The sequence below is a fragment of the Mesocricetus auratus genome, unplaced genomic scaffold, assembly GCF_017639785.1.
Source record: "Mesocricetus auratus isolate SY011 unplaced genomic scaffold, BCM_Maur_2.0 Super-Scaffold_100006, whole genome shotgun sequence".
NCBI lineage: Eukaryota > Metazoa > Chordata > Mammalia > Rodentia > Cricetidae > Mesocricetus > Mesocricetus auratus.
Window position 1 is genome coordinate 32,003,724 of NW_024429190.1, and position 22,945 is coordinate 32,026,668.

The 22,945-nt window shown below is 43.0% G+C and overlaps 1 non-coding gene across 1 annotated transcript; it reads left to right on the top strand.

Annotated features, from left to right (window-relative positions):
* The first annotated feature begins 15,649 nt into the window (after positions 1–15,649).
* On the top strand, positions 15,650–15,787 carry LOC121141019. Its single transcript, XR_005877971.1, has one exon. It is a non-coding gene; the product is annotated as a small nucleolar RNA SNORA70 (small nucleolar RNA).
* Positions 15,788–22,945: the final 7,158 nt, after the last annotated feature.

Sequence of the window (22,945 nt, forward strand, 5' to 3'; positions counted from 1 at the left end):
TAATAGCAAATACTTGTTTTCCATTTAGAAAACACAAATCCTTTTGAATTTTGAGCATTCCTTTGCTCAAAAATATTCAGTGGTTTGATTTAACAAATTTGGAAAACTATGAAGCTCTCAAAACTTAAAAATATACTCACAAAACTGTAAAGAGATCAAATAGCTGACAATTGAGAGGCTGTCGGTGAACCTGGAGGAGAGGCCAGGGATTTGAAGAGACAACAATCCTATGACTGAATCAGTAGCCATAGTCAAGATGGGCAAGCACAGCATAGACAATGCTAGAACTGTGTATGCTGTTCCAATCTTGGAGAGTAGCATCGTAGTGTGCTTAGCCATCTAAAAGATTGTAAGTTGCAGAGACAAGAGTCTGGGCCACAGCTAGTAGGTGTAGTACCTTGAGGTCAGTTAGAAAAAGGCACCCTACTGAAAAATGCAGTTCTGTAGGTGAACTGCTTGGGGAGTAGAGCATGGATTGTTTCTCAGATTTCTTTGCTCCTGTTGCTGGCTGCCTTTGTTAAGGGATAGCTATATCCACAGTCTTTGATAGCATTGACTTGATCTGTCCATGTGTTCTGGAATCCATCACCAACATGCTACATCAGGGCTCTTCAGGGTTATGGCAGAAGAGTGAGATTATTTCTCATTGTTCTTGCATATATCATATGGCTTACAATTAGTAGGGACGAATTTTCAGAGCTACTCAAATTTTGAGCATAAAGGTTTAAGACAACGTGATTTCCCCATGTTGGAGAGGTTCAAGTAATGGTTTGGTCGTGGGGGATAAGAAAACAGCTCATTCACTACAACTAAAAGCCCAAATCCAAGGGGAGGTCAGGGCCAAGTTGGTTGAGATTGAATTTGGGACAGTGGTTTTCAAACATTAGTAGGCATCAGAACACTGTACCTGAGCCAAGTATCATTGATGCAATCAACATTTCAGCAGGTTCCCAAAGGACGCTGTCTTAGTTCAGGTTTCTATTGCTGTTAAGAGACACCATGACCACAGCAACTCTCATAAAGGAAAACATTTAATTGGCAGGGGAGGCTTACAAGTTTTAGCGGCTAGTCCATTACCTTCATGGTGGGACATGGCGTCATGCAGGCAGACAGGGTGTTGGATAAGGAGCTGAGAGTTCTACATCCAGATCAGCAGGTAACAGGAAGCAATTGTATGCCACACTGAGTGTAGCTTGAGCAAAGGAGACCTCAAAGTCTACACCCTCCATGACACACCTACTCCAACAAAGCCACACTAAATAGCTCCACTCCCTATGGGGGCCATTTTCTTTCAAATCACCACAGATACGGATGATGCTGGTTCAGGGTCCACACTAATCCAGGCATTATGTGAAAACTTTAATGTGGAGATTTTATTTAAATGCAGAATCTGGTTCCATGGGTGTGGCACAAGGTCTGAGATACCTAAGGGCTAGCCTGGGATCAGGTTTTGATTATTTTTTCTCATCCTGATACTCTTTTTTGATTATTATTCTTTCATATATTACAACCCAACTCAATTCCCCTTCTTCATCTCCCCCCACTTCCCCTTTCCTCCCAGATCCACTACTTCTCTGTTTCCCTTCCTAAAGGGACAGGCCTTCCAGGGATATCAACCAAACATGGCATATCAAGTTTCAATAAGACTAGGCACATCCTCTCATATGAAGGCTGTATGAGGCAACCCAGGATGAAAAGGGCCAGGCTTTGGCTATTTTAAAAGCCTACAATTGATCCCATAGAAGAAGCTGGGTCTGGAGTTCCAAAACAAATGCTCTCGGCCATAGAAATCAGGAGATTGTTGGGTAGAAAACTAGTCTGTGCATTCATTTTGCTAATATGTGCACCTGGTGCTATTGAAGTACTAAGGACACAGCAAGGGACAACGTCGCTTCCTGGGAGCTCACATTTTAGAGAAGTGAAGTCATGTTTATAGCTTGCTCTCTAGTTTCTTCAAGGAATTTCCTTTTGATTTTGACTGTTCTTCCATGGGAGAAGAAATATGAAGAACCAGAGAAAAGTGAACTTAACTTTAAACTCAAAATATTTTTCTTCTCATGTTATTTAAGAAATATAAAAATTTCTGAAATGAATGCAATTTCCCTAACGATGTTCCTATATGAATACAGACATAGTCACTTTTATTTCTTCTGAGTAATTTCTCACCAAGTATCTACCAAGACTATTTTAATGCTATTGTCTTTGGAAATATGGATGTAGTCCTAACTCAGACATTGATTTTTGAATTGAAGTAGTTAATAAATGAAAGTCAGGTCAGTGTTTGGATGACACAGACAACATCTGAAAGGAGCTAACAGGGATTTCTGACACTTCATAGTTTCTTCTTGGGAGTCTAAGTAGGTGGGGATTCGGTACTCAGTGGACTCATGATCCAGGTGAGGAGCAAAGTCCGGGGGTCCTGTTTCCAACCATCACAAGGCATGCCACAGGCCTAGTTACTTTATATCGCTGAGGTTTAGCAGTGCATCTCAAAAGGAGGATTAAAAATCTGCCTTCCAGGGTGAGGGAGATGGCTCATTTTATCAAGTACTTGCTGGGCAAGCATGTTGACCTGACACGGTGGTGTGGGTCTGTAATCCATCCCAGTGCCAGGGAGGCAGAGACAGGAAGATCACCAAGACCCACTGGGTAATCAGTCTGGCTATCGGAATTAGAGCACTTGGGGCTCAGTGACAGACCCTCCCTCAAAAAATAAAGTAGAAAGCAACTGAGGAAGACATCTGAAGTCAACATCTGGCCTATACATGTCGGGACACCAGACCTTGAGCAGAGACCCACTTCCCCATCGGCCTGGGAGTAGGCAGCTGTAAGACAATGCTTACTAAAAACATATTTACTAAAAACAATACAATGCCCAGGGCAATAAGTTCCTGAAAAGGGCTGGCCCACGGGAATCGCCCTGACCTCTACCTTTTCCAAAGACTAACTGCCTCTTCTGACACACCCAAGTCAGTTTCTGGTGTCAGAGCAGAACCAGCCAGGGGAAGGAGAGAGCAGAAGCTTTTCTGGAGGGAGGCCTTTCTTGGGAAGTTTTCTTGAGCCTTTTTGGGGCCTGTTTAAAGTTTTCTTTACATCGTTGAAGGAGTCTCTGTGTTGTCAATCCCCGACACCCTCTGCACATTCTTGGACACAGGCTGCCCAGCGGGCGCTGCATATACACACATAGAAGGAAGGAGGGAAGGAATGAAGGAGGGAGGAGATAGGAAAGAGAGACAGGCAGAGACAGCCAGACAGAGGGAATGCATTTTTAAAAATTAACTTGCACAGTGGTTAAGAGAATGGATGAGGTCATCTGTGATGACCTGTAACAAATTCTCTGTCAATGGCAAGTTGGTGTCAGGAGGACAAAACCCACATACAAACGTCAGAATAATTTGTAGGAGTCATGAAACAGTATCTCTTTGGCTGACTGTCCAGAATAAGCAGGGAATGCAACAGACAGAATGTGATGAAAGAAAGAGAAGCACTAACCAGATTTCAAGGAGGGGTAGGGGTAGGGGCAGGGCTAGACTGAGCTGGAGAGGCTCTGTCTATAGCTTTCATGGATTCCCTCCTAGGATCAGAGCAATAGAATTTTACAGCAGCTACTTAAGAACAGATTTGGAATGTGTAATGCTTTTAAATATGGCTTAAAATGACAATACCCAAAGCTGGTGAAGTCATAATCAACTGCTATGCCTATAAGCTCATGGTAGCTAACTGGTACTACCTTTCTCAAAAATAATTCGGCCATGAAGATTAGAAGTTATACAAATATTTGTTCTTTTTCACCTGGTCCTTCCTTGTTGTCCTTACTGAAGGAAAAAGAGGAAGGTGATTGCTTTTATCACGTATATTGGAGAGGAATCCCTCTCTCTCTCTCTCTCTCTCTCTCTCTCTCTCTCTCTCTCTCTCTCTCTCTCTCTCTCTCTCTCTCTCGCAGCTGTAGTAACTTAAAGGCTATAAAGAAGGCTGTGTAGCAACATGTCCCAGTTGCTTGGTGCATAACAAAGTTACCTTAAAACATAGCAGCTTGAACCAATCACTTTGCTTTGCTTACAGTTTTTTTCTGCAGCAGGAACTCAAAAGGAATCCAAGATCCTGCATGTAGTCTGTCATGGCAGCTTTACCTGGCTCTCTGTCCACACTGCCATGGTGACTTGTCCTGACTCTCTGTTCACGCTGCAGTCATGGGTGGCTTGTCCTGGCTCTCTGTCCATGCTGCAGGCATGGGTGGCTTGACTCGGCTCTGTCCATGCTGCAGGCATGGGTGACTTGACCTGGTCCACCATGACACACAGATGTTTCAATGGGCAGCTATCATCTGCAAGCCCAGCTAAGACAAGGTCAGAGCTCCTCCTACAGCCTCTCTGATATGGCAGCTTTGGCTGGTCACGTACCCAGATATGGTGTCTCTCAAGGCTGTTGCTGCAAGAACATCACGGCTGTTTGTGATCTCACCTAGAAAGTTATGAAGAATTATGGTCTTCTGGTCACAAGTGTGTCACTAAACCTGGCCAAAACTCAAGAAGAGGTAAACTTCACTGGCCAATGGGAAATCTAGCCAGGGAACGAAAAGCCTTATCAAAAATTGCTAAGATGGGGTTAGAGGGAAGAGCCCCTGCTCTTCACCCAGCACTAGGTGAACTAATGCCCTCTTCTGGCCTCTGTGGGGCACCTACATACACATGCACATGCCATATGTGTGTGTGTACATATATATGTATAAACACATAATTAAAGCAAAAATTCTAGTAATGCCTTTATATTTCTTATTTTCTTTTTTAAATTTAAATTAGAACAAGATTGTTTTACATGCCAATCCCAGTTCCCTCTCCCTCCCCACCTCCCTGACCCCCACTGACCCTCTATCCCATCCCCTTCCTGCTCCCCAGTGAGGGTAAGGCCTTCCATGGGAGATTTTCAAAGTCTGTCATATCATTTGGAGCAGGGCCTAGGCCCTCACCTGTATGTCTAGGCTGAGAGAGTATTCCTCTATGTGGAATGGGTTCTCAAAGTCCATTTGTATACTAGGGATAAATACTGATCCACTACCAAAGGTCCCATAGATTGCCAAGGCCTCTTCACTGACACCCAAATTTAGGGGGTCTGGGTAAGTCCCTTGCTGGCCTCTCAGCCATCAGTCTGGGGTCCATGAGCTCCCCCTTGTTCAGGTCATCTGTTTCTGTGGGCTCTCCAGCCTGGTCTTGACCCCTTTGCTTATCACTCCTCCCTCTCTGCAATTGGATTCCAGGAGATCAGCTCAGTGTTTAGCTGCGGGTATCTACTTCTGCTTCCATCAGCTACTGGATGAAGGCTCTAGGATGGCGTGTAAGGTAGTCATCAATCTCATTATTGGGGAAGGGCATTTAAGGTAGCCTCTCCACTATTGCTTAGATTGTTAGTTGGCGTCATCCTTGTAGATCTCTGGACATTTCACCAGTGCCAGATTTCTTTTTAAACCTATAATGGCTCCCTCTATTATGTTATCTCTTTTCTTGCTCTCCTCTATTCTTCCCCTGACTCAATCTTCCTGCACCCTAATGTCCTCCTCTTCCCTCCTCTTCTCCCCTTCTCTTTCTCCTAATTCCCTCTCCCCTCCCCCCATGTTCCTAATTAGCTCAGGAGATCTTGTCCCTTTCCCCTTTTCTGGGGGACCACATATGTCTTTCTTAGGGTCCTCCTTGTTTCCTAGCTTCTCCGGTGGTGTGGATTTTAGACTGGTAATCCTTTGCTCTATGTCTAAAATCCATACATGAGTGAGTACATAGCATGTTTACTTTTTTGTGACTCGGTTACTCCACTTAGGATGGTTTCTTCTAGTTTCATCCATTTGCCTGCAAATTTCAAGATTCCATTGTTTTTTTTTTTCTGCTGAATAGAACTCCATTGTGTAAATATACCACATTTTCTCCATCCATTCTTTAGCTGAGGGGCATCTAGGTTGCTTCCAGGTTCTGGCTATTACAAATAATGCTGCTATGAACATAGTTGAACAGATGTCCTTGTATGAGTGCGCATCTTTTGGGTATATGCCTAAGAGTGGAATTGCTGGATCTTGAGGTAGATTGATTCCCATTTTTTCTGAGGAACCGCCATAAAGATTTCCAAAGTGGCTGTACTACGAGTTTGTACTCCCACCAGCAGTGGAGGAGTGTTCCCCTTTCTCCACATCCTCTCCAGCATAAACTGTCATTGGTGTTTTTGATTTTAGCTATTCTGACAGGTGCAAGATGGTATCTCAGAATAGTTTTGATATGCATTTTCCTGATGGCTAGGGATGTTGAGCACTTTCTTAAATGTCTCTCAGCAATTTTTAATTCCTCTATTGAGAATTCTCTATTTAGTTGGTCTCTTTTTAATTGGATTATTTGGTGTTTTCGTGACTAGCTTCTTGAGTTCTTTGTATATTTTGGAAATTAGCCCTCTGTCAGATGTGAGGTTGATGAATATCTTTTCCCATTGTGTGGGCTGCTGTTTTGTCTTGTTGACTGTGTCCTTTGCCTTACAAAAGTTTCTCAGTTTCAGGAGGTCCCATTTATTAAGGTCTGTCTCAGTTTCTGTACTACTGGTGTTATGTTCAGGATGCAGTCTCCTCTACCAATTCTATCAAGGGCACCCCTCACTTTCTTTTCTAAGAGACTCAGTATGGCTGTGGATTATGTTGAGGTCTTTGATCCATTTGGATTTAAGTTTTGTGCATGGCTATAGATATGGATCTATCTGCAGTCTTCTACATGACAGCATCCAGTTATGCCAGCACCTTTTGTTGAAGATGCTTTCTTTTTTCCATTGTATGTATAATTTTAGTTTCTTTGTCAAAAATCAGGTGTTTGTAGGTATGTGGGTTAATATCAGAGTTTTCAATTCTGATTCCATTGGTCTACCTGTCTATTTTTGTGCCAATACCAAGCTCTTTTCAGGACTATAGCTTTATAATACAGTTTGAAGTCAGGGATGGTGATTCCTTTATAGTACAGTGTTGTTTTGGCTATCATAGGTCTTTTGTTTTTTCCATATAAAGTTGAATATTATCCTTTCAAGGTCTGTGAAGAATTGTGCTGGGATATTCATAGGGATTGTATTGAATCTGTAGATTGCTTTTTGGCAAGATTGCCATTTTTACTATGTTGATCCTACCTATCCAAGGGCAAGGGAGGTCTTTCCATTTTCTGGTATCTTCTTTGATTTCCTTCTTTATAGACTCAAAGTTCTTGTTATACAGGTCTTTCACTTGTTTGGTTAGTGTTACCCCAAGATATTTTATGTTGTTTGTAGCTATTGTAAAGGGTGATGTTTCTCTGATTTCTTTCTTAGCCCATTTATTGTCTGTATATTGTAGGGCTACTGATGGTTTTTTGAGTTCATCTTGTCACTTTGCTGAAGCTGTTTATCAGCTGTAGGAGTTCCCGTGTAGAGTTTCTTGGGTCACTATCAAATCATCTGCAAATAGTAGAAGTTTGACTTCTGCCTTTGCAATTTGTACCCCCTGATCTTCTTTTGTTGTCATATTGCTCTAGCTAGAACTTCAAGTACAATATTGAAGAGATACAGAGGGAGTGGACAGCCTTGCCTTGTTCCTGATTTTATAGGAATGGCGTTGAGTTTCTGTCCATTTAATGTGATGTTGGCTGTTGGTTTGCTGTATATTGCTTTTATTATGTCTATATATGTTCCTGTTATCCCTGATCTCTCCAAGACCTTTACCACGAAGGGGTGTTGGATTTTGTCAAAGGCTTTTCATCTTCTAGTTAGACGATCATGTGGTTTTTCTTTTTCAGTTTGTTTATATGGTGGATTTCATTGATGAGTTTTTGAACGTTGAACCATCCCTGCATCTCTGGGACGAAGCCTACTTGTTCATAGTAGATGATTTTTCTGATGTGTTTTTTGATGCGATTTGCCAATATTTTATTGAGTATTTTTGCATCAGTGTTCATGAGGGATATTGGTCTCTAGTTCTCTTTCTTAGTTGTATCTTTGTGTGACTTGGGTACCAAGGTAATTGTAGCCTCGTAAAAAGAGTTTGGCAATGACCCTTGTGCTTCTGTTGTGTGGAACACTTTAAGGAGAATTGATATTGGATGCTGTTTGAATTTCTGGTAGAATTCTGCACTGAAATCATCCATCTGGCCCTGGGATATTTTGGTTGGGAGACTTCTGATGACTGCTTCTATTTCCATAGGGGTTATAGGTCTATTAAAATTGCTTATCTGTTCTTGAATTTTGGCAAGTGATATCTATCCAGAAAATAGTCCATTTCCTTTAGATTTTCAAATTGTGTGGAGTGCAGGTTCTCAAAGTATGACCTGATGAGTCTCTGGATTTCCTCAGTGTCCATTGTTATGTCCGTCCCCCCTTTCATTTCTGATTTTGTTAATTTGCATGTTCACATTCTGTTATTTCGTAAGTTCGGATAAAAGTTTGTCTGTCTTGTTGACTTTCTCAAACAACCAACTCTTTGTTACATTAATTTTTTGTATTGTTTTCCTAGTCTCTGCTTTATTGATTTCAGCCCTCAATTTGATTATTTCCTGGCGTCTACTCCTCCTGGGTGAATTTGCTTCTTTGTGTTCTAGAGCTTTCAGTTGTTAATTCTCTAGTATAACTATTCTCTAGTTTCTTCATGTGGGCACTTAGTGCTATGAGCTTATCTCTTAGCACTGCTTTCAAAGTGTCCCATAAGTTGTGGTATGTTGTGTCTTCATTCTCATTGAATTCTACGAAGTCTTTAATTTCTTTTCTTATTTCTTCTTTGACCCAGGACTGGTGCAATTGTGCATTATTCAACTCCCATGAGTTTGTAGGTTTTCTGCAAATTGTGTTGTTGTTGAATTCTAATTTTCATGCATAGTGGTCTCATAAGGTGCATGGAGTTATTCCAATTATTTTTGTACCTGTTGAGATTTGATATGTTGTCAAGTATGTGGTCGATTTAGAGAAGGTTCCATGTGGCACTGAGAAGAAGGTATATTCTTTTTTATTTGGGTGAAATGGTCTATCGATGTCTGTTAATCCCAATTGGGTCATAACTTATGTTAGTTCCTTTGCTTCTTTGTTAAGTTTTGTCTGGTAGTCCTGTCTAGAGGTGAGAGTGGGGTGTTGAAGTCTCCCATTATAAGTGTGTGGGGCTTTCTATGTGATTTGAGTTTTAGTAATATTTCTTTTATGAATGTGGGTGCCTTTGTATTTGGGGCATAGATGTGCAAAATTGAAACTTCATCTTAGTGGATTTCTCCTGTGATGACTATAAAATGACCTTCTTCATCTCTTTTGATTGATTTTATTTTAAAATCTAATTTGTTAGATATTAGGATTGCTACCCCTGCTTGTTTCTTGGGTCCATTTGATTGGAAAATCTTTTCCCAACCCTTAACTCTGAGGTAATGTCTGTCTTTGAGGCTGAGATGCGTTTCTTGTATGCAGCAGAAGGATGGGTTCTGCCTTTGAATCCATTCTGTTAGCCTGTGTCTCTTTATGGGTGAATTAAGACCATTAATATTAAGGGATATTAGTGACCATTGATTGTTCATTCTTGTCTGTTTTGGAATAGTTGATGGCGGTGGAATTATATGTGGATTTCCACCTCTTTTCTTTTGGCTGTTGGTAAGGTGGGATTATTTATTGTCTATGTTTTTCTGGTTGTAGTTAACTCCCTTTGGTTGGGGTTTTCCTTCCAGAACTTTCTGTAGGGCTGGGTTAGTGGATACGTATTGTTTAAATCTGGTTTTGTCATGGAATATCTTGTTTTCTCCATCTATCATGATTGAAAGCTTTGCTGGGTATAGCAGACTGGGCTGGCATCTGTGGTCTCTTAGTGTTGGTAGAATATCTATCCAGGACCTTCTGGCTTTCAGAGTTTCCTTGGAGAAGTCAGGTGTAATTCTGATAGGTTTGCCTTTGTATGTTACTTGGCCTTTTTCCTTTGCTGCTCTTAATATTATTTCCTTATTCTGTATGTTCGGGGTTTTTATTATAATGTGGCGAGGGGATTTCCTTTTGTGTTCCATTCTATTTGTTGTTCTGTAGGCTTCTTGTACTTTCATTGGCATGTCTTTCTTTAGGTTGGGAAAGTTTTCTTGTATGATTTTGTTGAATATGTTTTCTTCCCCTTTGAGGTGGGTTTCTTCACCTTCTTCTATACCTATTATTCTCAGGTTTAGTCTTTTCACAGTGTCCCATATTTCCTGGATATTTTGTGTTAGGGATTTGTTGGACTTAAGATTTTCTTTGGTCAATGAATCTATTTCCCCTAGTATATCTTCAATGCCTGAGATTCTGTTTTCCATCTCTTGAATTCTGCTGGTTATGCTTGTATCTATAGTACCTGACCGTTTGCCCAGATTTTCTATTTCCAGCATTCCTTCAGACTGTGTTTTTTTATTGTCTCTATTTCAGCTTTCAACCCTTGTACTTTCTGAATCGTTTCTTGTAATTTTGCTTTTGTTTCCTCTCTTTCTTGCATTTGTTGAAGTTTTTGGTTTGTCTTTTCTTCCATTTCTTGCATTTTTCCAGTTTTTTTTATTGTCTTTTCCTCCATTTCTTCCAATTCTTGCATTTTTTTTGGATTGTTTTTTCCTTCATTTTTTGTATTTTTGGGGGTTTTTTCCATGTCTTTAAGGGATTTTCTCATATCTTCTTTGAGGGCCTCTATCATTTTCATGAAGTTGTTTTTAAGATCTTTCTTATCTGTTTCTTCCACAATGGAGTGTTCATGTCTTGGGGGTGTAGATTCTCTAGTTTCTGGAGGTGTCATATTGGTTTTTCTGTTGGTGGGTGTGTTTTTGTATTGTTTCCTTCCCATTATTTCTTCCTGTGGGTGCAGAAGGAGTCTCTTCCTCCCCTGGCAGGTATGTGACCACGGTTTCTTTCCAGTGGGTGGGAGCAGGTCCAATACCCTGGTGGCTTTCCTCTTGCGTGGATGGAGGCTGTCCTAGGTATTGGGACCTTAGCAAACTCTGGGTAGGCTGGACCCTAGCCTCATCTGTCCCGTGGGTGGAGACTGGGACTTGGAAGCTGGCAGTCTCTGGGCAGGCTGAATACCATTGGGCTGGGATCCAGATCGGCTGTGTGCAGTCCTCAGGTCTCCGGTGTTCCTCGTTACATTGATTCTTTGTATTGTTTTTTTAGTTTATACTTTATTGATTTCAGCCCACAATTTTATTATTTCCTGGCATCTACTCCTCCTGGGTGAGTTTGCTTCTTTGTGTTCTTGAGTTTTCAGTTGTGCTGTTAATTCTCTAGTGTGACTATTCTCCAGTTTCTTAGTGTGGGCACTTAGTGCTATGAGCTTTTCTTTTAGCATTGCTTTCAAAGTGTCCCATAAGTTGTGGTATGTTGTGTCATCATTCTCATTGAATTCTAGGAAGACTTTAAATTTTTTTATTTCTCCCTTGACCCAGGAATGGTGCAATTGCACATTGTTCAATTTCCATAAGTTTGTAGGTTTTCTGCAATTTGTATTGTTGTTGAATTCTAACTTTAAAGCATGGTGGTCTGATAAGATACAGGAGGTTATTCCAATTTTTTTGTACCTATTGAGGTTTGCTATGTTGCTGACTATGTGTTCGATTTTTAGAGAAGGTTCCATGTGGTGTGGAGATGAAGGTATATTCTTTTTTGTTTGGATGGAATGTTCTATAGATGACTGTTAAACCCAATTAGGTCATAACTTATGTTAGATCCTTTGTTTCTTTGTTAAGTTTCTGTCTGGTGGTCCTGTCTAGTGGTGAGAGTGGAGTGTTGAAGTCTCCCACTATATGTGTGTAAGGTTTTATTTGTGATTTGAATTTTAGTATGTTTCTTTTACCAATGTGGATGCCTTTGTATTTGGGATATAGATGTTCAGAATTGAGACTTCATCTTGATGAATTTCTCCTGTGATGAATATGAAATGTCCTTCTTCATCTCTTTTGATTGATTTTAGTTTAAAGTATAATTTGTTAGATATTAGGATTGCTACCCCTGCTTGTTTCTTGGGTCTGTTGATTGGAAAATCTTTTCCCAACCCTTTCTTCTGAAGTAACATCTATCTTTGAAGTCGAGGTGTGTTTCTTTTATGCAGCACAAGGATGAATTGTGCCTTCGTATCCATTCTGCTAGCCTGTGTCTTTTTATAGGCAAGTTAAGACCATTAATATTGAGGGATATTAATGACCATTTGTTCATTCTTGTTTGTTTTGGATTTGTTCTTGTTTGTGGAATTGTCTGTGGATTTTCACCCCTTTTATCTTTTGGCTATTGGTAAAGTGGGATTATTTATTGCCTATGTTTTTGTGGGTGTAATTAACTTCCTTGGGTTGGAGTTTTCCTTCCAGAACTTTCTGTAGGGCTGTATTGGTGGATATGTATTGTTTAAATCTAGTTTTGTCATGGAATATCTTGTTTTCTCCATCTAAAGTGATTGAAAGCTTTGCTGGGTATGGTGGTCTGGCCTGGTATCCGTGGCCTCTTAGTGTTGGTAGAATATCTATCCAGGACCTTCTGGCTTTCAGAGTTTCCTTGGAGAAGTCAGGTGTAATTCTGATAGGTTTGCCTTTGTATGTTACTTGGCCTTTTTCCTTTGCTGCTCTTAATATTATTTCCTTATTCTGTATGTTCGGGGTTTTTATTATAATGTGGCGAGGGGATTTCCTTTTGTGTTCCATTCTATTTGTTGTTCTGTAGGCTTCTTGTACTTTCATTGGCATGTCTTTCTTTAGGTTGGGAAAGTTTTCTTGTATGATTTTGTTGAATATGTTTTCTTCCCCTTTGAGGTGGGTTTCTTCACCTTCTTCTGTACCTATTATTCTCAGGTTTGGTCTTTTCACAATGTCCCATATTTCCTGGATATTTTGTATTAGGAATTTGTTGGATTTTCTTTGCTCAATGAATCTATTTCTCCTAGTGTATCTTCAATGCCTGGGATTCTTTCTTCTATCTCTTGAATTCTGTTGGTTATGCTTGCTTCTGCAGTTCCTGATGGTTTACCCAGCTTTTCTATTTCCAGCATTCCTTCAGACTGTGTTTTTTTTTTATTGTCTGTATTTAGCTTTCAAACCTTGCACTATTTGAACTGTTTCTTGCAATTTTTGCTTTGTCTTTTCCTCCATTTCTTGAAAAATTTTTCTTCGTTTTTTCTTCTGTTTCTTTAAGGGATTTTCTCATTACCTTTTTCAGGGTCTCTTTTATCTTCATAAAGTTGTTTTTAGGGTTGTTCTCTTCTGCTTCTTCTGTGTCCCTAATCTCTAGTGGCATCATATGAATCTTTCTGTTGTTGAGTATGTTCTTATAGTGTAGTCTTCCCATCCCTTCTTCCAGTGAGTCCTGGTGGAGTCTTTTCCTCTCCTGGTAGGTACAAGAACAAAGTTCTTTTCCAGTGGGTGCAAGCAGGTCCAATATCCCTATGGCTCTCCTCTTCCCCTGGGTGGAGGCAGTATTACTGCTGTGACATTGACAGACTCTGGAAGGGCTGTTTTGCTGGTATGGATTCCCCCATGGGCAGGCCCCAAGCCTTAGGAGGCTCCAAGCAGGGCACCACTGGAAGACCGGCTGGAAAACAGGCCCACACTTGGCTCCTCCCGTGGGTGGAGGCGGGACTAGTACTGCTACTTCACCAGACTCGGATGGATGGGCTGGTTTGCAGGGACAGGTTCCCACCTTTGTATTTCTTATAAGTTTTAACTGAAAACAAAAGAACTTTTCCTTTTTCCTCTTCACTTTTCTGTTTGCAGCTCTCCTCTCTATTTTTTCAAATGTATTAGTGTTCTATGTATTTATGTGCATGTGTGTATATGCGTACACATTGTATGGTGCACATGAGGAGGTCAGAGGACAGCTCAAAGGAGTTAGTTCTCTCCTTTGACCATGTGTGTCCTGGGGATCAAATTTAGGTCATCAAACTTGATGGCAAGCATCTTTACCTACAATCATCGCACTGGCCAGTCATTTCTCCTTTTATTGTTGGCATCTTCTGCACACTGCCTGGACATTTCCTTTAGGGATCACAGAGTTCATTTGGTATATTTTCTACTTCCCACACTGCAGGTGATATTGTTGCTGCATTTTTCTCCCACTGTATAACAAAGGTCTCTTTTGCCTACAAGTCTTGAATGTCTCTCTGGCTTTCTCAGAAGCCCTCACTGACAACCACCCCAACTATGTAAGATTTCAGCTCTTTCAGTCTTTGCCTGCAATCTGATCTCAAAGACTGTGCTTTAATTTTTTTTTATTATTAGTATAGCAACCCCTCATCTGCGGATACCAAAATTCACTTTGGCTATTATCACTGTGTGAAAAATTGTCTCCAAGTGTGCTGGCTTAAAACCACCATTTTATTTTGCTGGCAATTTTGAGCTTCAGGAATTTGAAAAGGGCTCAGCTGAGCCTCTTTCCGTTGAGGTCATTCATGCAGCAGAGGCAAGATGTCAGCTGGGGCTGCAAATATCAGCTGAGTTGATGGGACTGGCCGTGGGAGAGGGCTCACTCCTACAGTCTCGATTTGATGCTGGCTGTCAGCTTTGAGCTTGGCTGGCCTGTCCATCACTATGGCAGTGTGCAGACTCTGTGGCCAGGCAGGCGCAGGACAGTTGGCCTTCTTCGGCAGTGCTGATATCCTTTGGAACTAAGGCCCCAAAAGACTGAAACTTATCCTGCCAGCATTTGAAACTTAAAACAGCATCTCTTAGCTGTGTGGTATTGGTTATAGAATGGTCACAAAGTCATCGCAGCTTCATGGGTAGGGGACACAAATACCACTTCTCAGGAATGTATACAACCAAGTTTAGGGAGAGTAAGCAGAACAGAATCGTATATCTTGTGTTGAAATGATAGATACTGATTGGAGGATGGGAAACAATAGGCGGAAGTAATTATTCTGTTGCTGTAGATGATTTTCTCTGCTTGTTTTATAATTTAAAAAAAGGCAAGATGGAAGAAAATGCATGCCTTAGGGATTCTCTATTTCTGATTTATCACCCAGACTCCATTTTCTGTGTTATCTTTAGTGTAACTGTGAGGATCCTTTCAAGCTGGCTTTGGAGACTCAGCTTCGGGGGTGCCATGAAGCATTGAGAATTCAATTGGGACATGGAGGCAGCTCTGGCCCTGTGGGGACGGATTGCACTTTGGACTGTGGGCTATGACACAACACTTCAAGGACCATCCTTCAGGGTCAGGAAGAAGCCTAAAGGTGAAATCTACTTCCTTGCAGGATCAGAACCTCCAAAGCATCGCCATACTCTGCTGCCCTCCAGTCCTGTCTGCTCTAGGAAACAATTAATGGGAGAAATAGGTCAAACAATAAAACTGGACAGGGGGACCAACCTGTCTGAACAGAATGTGCTTACATTCACTCCCCTGAGGCAATGAGGAGTCAAAGCTAGCTATGTGTGTCATTATATATGCCAACCCTCACCTACTTTGCTCTCCATACTATGACATCCAGAGTGCTTAACTGACCTGTTTTTGCTCAAGTAGCAGGCCTTGGGCAGCAACACAGAACAGAGGCCTATCATGGGCTGCATTGTGGCCCCCATATTCACATACTGAAGCCCTCACCCTAATGTGACTATTTGAAGACAATGTGTTTTCAGAGGTCATTCAGGTTAAGTGTGCTTACATGCCTGGGACCTTATCTAATAACCCTGGCATTGTTAGGAGATGAGGAAGACAGCAGACCCTCGCTGATACCAGCCAGGTCCCTTCCTTGTAGGAGCCCAGAGTGCCACAGCTGCAGGCAGCTGCATGCTCAGCTGTGTCTCCAGCCTATTACTTGTGCAGCTTGTCCCAAGCGACCTTGGAGACGACCCTTTCCAGGGGATGTTCACACATCTGATCTCATGCTGCTCCTAATCCAAACTCTGGGGGGTATGTGGGGTGCCTCTGGGAAGTCCCAGAGTACAGTGGCCTCTGTCCCTTCATCACATCCACCCACAGCGAGTCATAGAAGAAGGAGCCGATGACTGAGGCTCCACACGGGGCCTGTATCAAGTTCCACATCTCAAAGCGGAGTTTCACCAAGGATGTATATGAAGACAGGAGGCCTAGTGGACACCGTGGTATTGTAACCTCAGCACTGGGAGGCAGGAGAACAGGTGGGTCATCCGCCTGGAATGGACGATTAGATTCCGTCTCAAAGCAAGCAAGCAAAGGACAGGGTGGCTGAGGAGCTGCTCTGGGGCGCCTGCATTTGTAATGTCAGATTTAATCCTAAGAGCGGCGCCCTGGAAAGGGGCGGCCTTGAACTCCCGAGGGACTCTACTGTGCTTCCAGTTGTTACCCCCACCAATACTTCCCACTGCTTATATAAACAGTGAAAACCAAGAGAGACAGCCAAAACGCATGTCTGTCAGTCCCCCTTGGTGCACAGATGGAGGAAAGGCCATGTGAGGACACTAGAAGACCATCTACAAGCTGAGGAGAGGGGTCGCAGGAGAAACCAACCCTGTTGACATCTTATTTGGATCTCCAGCCTCCGTGGTTGTGACTAAATAAACCCCTTGGCCTCATCTATCCAGTCTATGTGTCTTGTCATGGTGGCCTGAGCAGACACCTATACAACCCTCCAAGTCTCTCCTACTGTCCCGTTGCCATGTCCTCAACCGCTACTTAGTGTGTTCTTTGCCTCCTAGCACAAGCCGTTATGTGTCATTTAATTATTTCTTGCCCACAGCAGACAGACTGGTGATCCTCTGTGAAAAGGTAACTGCCTTGTAAACCTCCAAACCTGTGCGTGTGTGGACAATCAGTATTCTGTCTATACAGGACCGCTTTCCATGAGTACTGAGAAGAAAGTTTCTGAAAAGACACTTTTGTATTCTTGCCCATTGAAGGAAGCGTTGAAAAGACTCATAATTGAAATTCGTGAAAATGAAGATTTGTTTCTCGGATGAGAACAGCTTGCTTCTCTCTGTCTCTGCACAGCAGAGATAAGCAGGAGTGGTCTAGCGTTGCCATGTCTGGGTTCCAAGTGGACAGGAGAGGAATTCCTGGATGTCTGTAGTGAGGCAGACTCAGGAGCTGAGGGAATGATGATGCTATGTGTTCTCTGATCTCCAAGGGTCTGCCACAGGGATTGCTTGTCACCATCACGGAGAGCCAAAGAGAGTACTCAGAATATGTGAAGGCATTTCTGTGGCACTGACAAGCAAGTTGGAGGACTGATTTATTGACTCAACTGGTAGTTAGTAGGTTTGTGTCTTAATTAATTTTTATGTGGATACTTACAATGGAGCCCTATATGAATTTGTGTGAGCCATCCTAGGGGGAGGGCCACGCTGATGGTATCTGTATTATTCCAGGTTAATACAGATGTGCCACCAAAGGACTATAATGGTTAGACTCAAAAGGAGAGAAAGATGATCCAGAAAGGATGAATCCGATTTAACAAGGTCATGAGGGAAAATAATACCCCAAACAAAAGAGATGAAATCCAAAAGGAAAAAAAAAAAAGCATCAGGGAAGCTGGAAGTCTTGAGAAACACACTCAGTGGTCTAAGGCCATCCCATCCGTGCCTGCTGACTTTCCATTCCACAAGTACGCAATGGCTACAGAAAGCTACAATTGGACAGCTTGAACACACTGCTGCTGGGCCTGAAGCTGATTCTAGACCCTGTAGATCAGACAGCAAAGTAACTGAGAGAGTACACAAGGATTGCACTAAGGGGCCTTCCTCCAGGCTTCCTGCTGACTCACTTGTTTCCTGTGTGTGATGGCTGGCCTTGGTTGTCAACTCAGACTGGGGGTCAGAGTGGTTGAACTTGGGTGTTTGTGGGGATTGACACGTGTGATGGAATGAGAATGGCCCCCTTAGCCTCACCTATCTGACTGGGGTTCACCCCAGTTGGTGAAACTGTTTGGGAAGGATTAGAAGACATGATCTTGTTGGAGGAGGTATGTCACTGGGAGCTGGCTTTGAGGTTTGTGTCATTCCTACTCTCTTTTTCTCTCTTCCCCTCTCTCCCTCCCTCTCTTGCTCGTGCACCAAGATGCAAGCTCCCAGCTACCGCTTCAGTGCCATGCCAGCCTGCCTGGTGCCATGCCCCATGATATAACGGACGTGGATTCTAATCCTCAGAAACCGTAAGCCTTAGAGAAACTCTTCCTTCTGTAAGTTGCCTTGGCCATGGTGTCTTACCACAGCAATAGAAAAGTAACTAAGATAACCATGAGACTGAGCAAGGGAGGAGATCTGCCCTGAGCAAGGGTGGCACCATCCCTGAGAAATAGAAAGGCGATGTTGGCACAGGTGCTAGTCCCCTTCCCCCTGTGCACGCCTACAGCAGCTGGCATTGTCCACAGACTTTTGACCCCAGCTCCTTTGGCTTTTCGACATGGATGCAATACCAGGACCTCTCCAGGGAGTTTCTGAGGGTTTCAGCACTGCATGAGAGCTGCGGAGGCAGAGGCTTCTTAGATTGAGTAGCTACAGTGATATCTGTGTCTCCAACATACACTCAGCTATTGTTCTATTCATCATCCTGTCATATAAACCAACCCAACAAATGCCCTTTTGTAATATACGTATGTACTTTCTTGGACTTCTCTTCCAAAGAACCCTGTCTAATGCAGCATGAGAGCAGCCAAGGCCCTTCAAACTTAGATTTGTGCTTAACTCACAAGTTCCACCTGCTTTTTGCTCTTTGTCAGCATCAGAACCTTTGAGAACCCATGAGACGTACTTTGTGTAATGATTAACAGCTGGGGGGTTTATTTAGTTGTTTATCTACAAGACTTTGGAAGTTTGAAGCTGTGCATGCTAAGGTAAGCTATTACCTTTCTAGGGCTCAATGGAACTAACCTCACACCCTTGTGGTAAGTGGGGCTCAGGAATCATCTACACTGAAGCCAGGTCTGGGTCTCACTGAATTGATGTCCTGATTCCTGATCCCTTGTAGGATCATTGACACACCTGTGTTTTTGGATTAAGCAGTTATAAGGAGACAGCACTCCCTTCTTGGATCTCAGGCAGATTTTGGGAGTCTACCCATAGCAGAGTGCCACAGCTTGCAGAGAGCAAGGTGAACAGGTCCAGGGGACACAGCCTGAGCTTTTGAGGGACATCAGGATAGAAATAGCTGGCTGTCCTGAGGCAGGGCTGGGAATGTAGTCTCTCCATGAGTGTTACACTTGATGGAACCCCTGTGCAACTGTGACTATTTAACTTGATGGAACACACGGGCAAAGGTCACTATGAGTTGGCCAGAGCCCATCCAAAACGGTGTAGCTGGCTCTGCTGCCAAAGCTGAATCCCTTTGCTGATGACCTAGGAAATCTCCACAGCCCTTTCAATAATAGAGAGAAGCAGAAGGTGGCTGTCCGTCATTTTCCCAACACACCCTGGATTCTATCAATTGTGATAAAACTCGTTTTGCTACCAGTCTTTCTGAATTCTGAGTCTTGCAGCTGAGGCTTAGTCAAGACAACAGAGAGAATCATTTTGAATGACCTACTGTACTGGGAATTGGCGTTTTTTAGCTTCTGGATCCTGGGGAAGTCTGTAAAGTTCCCAAGGGGGATAAAGGGCTGATGACAGCAAGATAGACTTATGTCAGTGAGTATTTACCAAGCAGTATTGCATATTTACCAAGCAGTACAGAAGTATGCCAATGTTTTCCCAAGTAGAGTACCTGGGTGTATACTGGTCTCCCCTGCACACATCGCACTGCTGTCTGCACAGGTGGTCCCCCCTTGTCACTCCTGACAGGATTTTAAAAGAGAGCTGTAGCTGGGATGGGATAGAAGAGTGACATGCTTTAACACGGGGGATCTGCATGTCTCCATGCTGGGACAGCTTGGCCCACATGCCTCCTGCACGAACAGAGAAGCCAGGAGAAGAGAGCCCGCATGCTTGGCCCTTCTCGGTGCGTCTGCCAATGAGGCAAGTCTACACACCATGCCGCCTGTTTTAACGACACGATCTGCCTTCCCTGAAAATAAAAGATTAACTCATTTTTAGCTGCAGCCCTCCTGCTTCTGGACCAGTCTAAATGTGAGTTTATTGTAGCTGAAAACAATGAAACTGTTTTCATAAAAACTGCCCCCTCTGCCCCCGGCCAAAGTTCTCACAAACTCTCCCCACAGCTCCCCACGGCAAACTGAAGCTGACTTAAGTCTCCCTCAGATTCTCAGCAGCCCCAGATTCTGCAGATAGCTGCTCCCACACCTTCAGAGTGGCTTTGACAGAACCCAAGAATTCTGAGAACCAGAGTATCATACATGGTCACAGTGTGGTACAGGGTGAATCTTCAGACCTCCTATGTTGTCGCTATGACCTGGATCTGCTTACCGGGCTAAAAACTTCAAGTGTATACTGGGATGGTATCATGGTTGGTCTTGCTCATCACCTTGACTGGACTGAGAATCACCAGGCAGGCAATTTTCTAGTGATGGCTGTGAGGAAGTTTCTAGATTGGGTGAAGGTGGAAAGACCCACACTATCTGTGGGTGGCATCCTTCGCTGAGTTGAATCCGGGGTGCATGAAAATAAAAAGGTGAGCTGAGCATTCATTTCTCTCTGCTTTCTGAATGTGGACACAGGGTAACCAGCTGTCTCACGCTCTGGCATCATGGCTTCCCTGCCGTGATGGATTTATCCTCAAAACCCTTCTATCCTTAAGTTGTCTTTAGCAGTCATCTTGTCCCAACAATAAGAAAAGTAACTGATAGAGATAATCTTCAGTTCTTCTCCTGTGGTTCATGATTAAGTTCTTCAGGAAATATGGTCAGTGTGATAGACCACGGCATAGAACAAGTGGGTTCTAATGTCAACTCCCACTATTTAATGTGGAAGGCAAATCCCATTGCTGGGAATATGGAGAGCCACTTTACAGAACTCATTGCCAGTGGAGAACCAGAGGAGGGAGGCTGCTCTTGGTGTTTTCAATAATGTATAGGTGCTTTTCAAGAAAGGTCAGGAAGACGCTCTTCGCCAATCTCTTTAAAGTCTGATTCGGATACTGGAGTTCTTCAAGAGGATGAATGAAATTAGATTTTTCTTTTTCCCGTTAAAATTATATTACATTTACTTATGTATTCATTCATTTATCTAGCTTTTGTCTGTGTGTCATGGTTTATGTATGGTGGTCAGAAGACAACATAAGGGAGTCAACACTCTCCTTCTACCTTGTGGGTCCTTGTGAGGATCAAACTTGTATCTTCAGGCTTGGTGACTGGCCCCTTTGTCTGCTGAGCTATCTTGCAGGCCCAGATTTTCTTAAAGGAACATAGCCACAATTTGAGACCAACCTTCTCATATCTGTCCTAATAAATCTTCCTGTACACTCAGAGGCATTCACTGTCACTGTACAAAAAAAAGTTGATAGTCTTCTAATAAAAGCTTCTACTTTACAGTCAGTAGAAATGAAAACAAATGAACAAACAAACCAACAACGACAATATTTTCCCATAATCCTTCATTTTAATGACATATATGGGATCCAGACACAGGCCTTATGGATGACAAGTCAATGGCTGCTGCTGAGACATTTTGGAGAGAGTATCCAAACAAGAAATACAAGCCCCAGTGACCACACAACTGAACCATCTTTACTTCAGAAAGATGAAGCTGAATTTTCCCAAAGAGTTGCTAAATTGTGATGGTTAATATCATGTGTTCACTGGCTGAACCAGAATGCTAAAATGTTTGGCCAAAATTACTCTAGCTGGTGCTGAAGGAGGAGGGAGGGAAGGAGAGAGAAAGAGAGAGAGAGAGAGAGAGAGAGAGAGAGAGAGAGAGAGAGAGAGAGAGAGAGAGAGAGAGAGAGAGAGAGAGAGAGAGAGAGAGAGAGAGAGAGAGAGATTTGTGTGCAGGTGTATGGATGCACAGACTTGCACAAGGCCTGAGGACATCAACTGCCATCTGTCATTCTCTTTGTGACACAGTGTCTCACACTTACAGTCAAAGTAATCCTCTTGTTTCCTCCCCTCCTGTAGGTCTGGAATTATAGCTGAGAGTGGCCATGACTGGCTTTTTATGAGGGTGCCAGAGATCTGAACTTGGGTCCTCTTAGCTTGCATAGCAAGTATTATAACCCACTGAGCCATTTCCCTAGCTCTCCAGCCTGCGGAAGCTCTACTCTGCAAAATGGATTTGGCAGTATCTAATTCCTTAAAAATCAATCTCTTTATTTATAGGCACACATTCCATTGGCTCTGTTGCCCCAGCTAACCCTGGCAGATGTGTTTCCCGCTGTAAGGCCTTCCTTATAATCTCTTCTCAGTCTTGCCTGAACAGTGGACTCTGCAGCTCTCTGTAACACAGTTGCCTGGGTGCCTGCTTCTAGATATGATTGGGGGAACTGTGGCTTTGGGCTAGGGAATTAAGATTCTAAAGACTCCCTAGCTCATTCTCAGGTACAAGCACCATCGAGAAACATTGTCTAGAATTCTAAAATCTGCACAAGAACTGGTCTAAAACACATTATCCTATCTCCTAATTACCAGTCCCTCTGCCGTGGATCTTGATGTGTCCCTACAGTGGGTCACAATTTGCCAGCTATGAATTTTTCCCACTGTTGTACCAGAACAGCTCTTTAGCTCACCCTGTGTGAACTTGATACTGACACTAATTCTTTTTTTTTTAATTCAAGTTAGAAACAAGCTTGTTTCACATGTCAATCCCAGCTCCCTCTCCCTCCCCTCTTACCCCGCCTTCCCCACCAGGCCCCCCAGTCCACCACTCAGTCTCCACTCCGACCCCCAGGGAGGGTGAAGCCCTCCATGGTGGATCTCCAGAGTTTGTCATTTCATCCAGGGCAGGGTCTGCCCCCTCCCAAGAGTCCAGGCTGAGAGAACATCCCTCATTTGGGAAGGTCACTCAAAGTATATTTGTACGCCAGGGATAAATACTACCCAAAGCTCCATAGATTACCTAGACCTCCTAACTGACACCCACATTAAGGGGGTCTGGGTCAGTCCCATGCTTTCCACACAGCTGACACTAATTCTTATCTTTCAGAAGAAAAG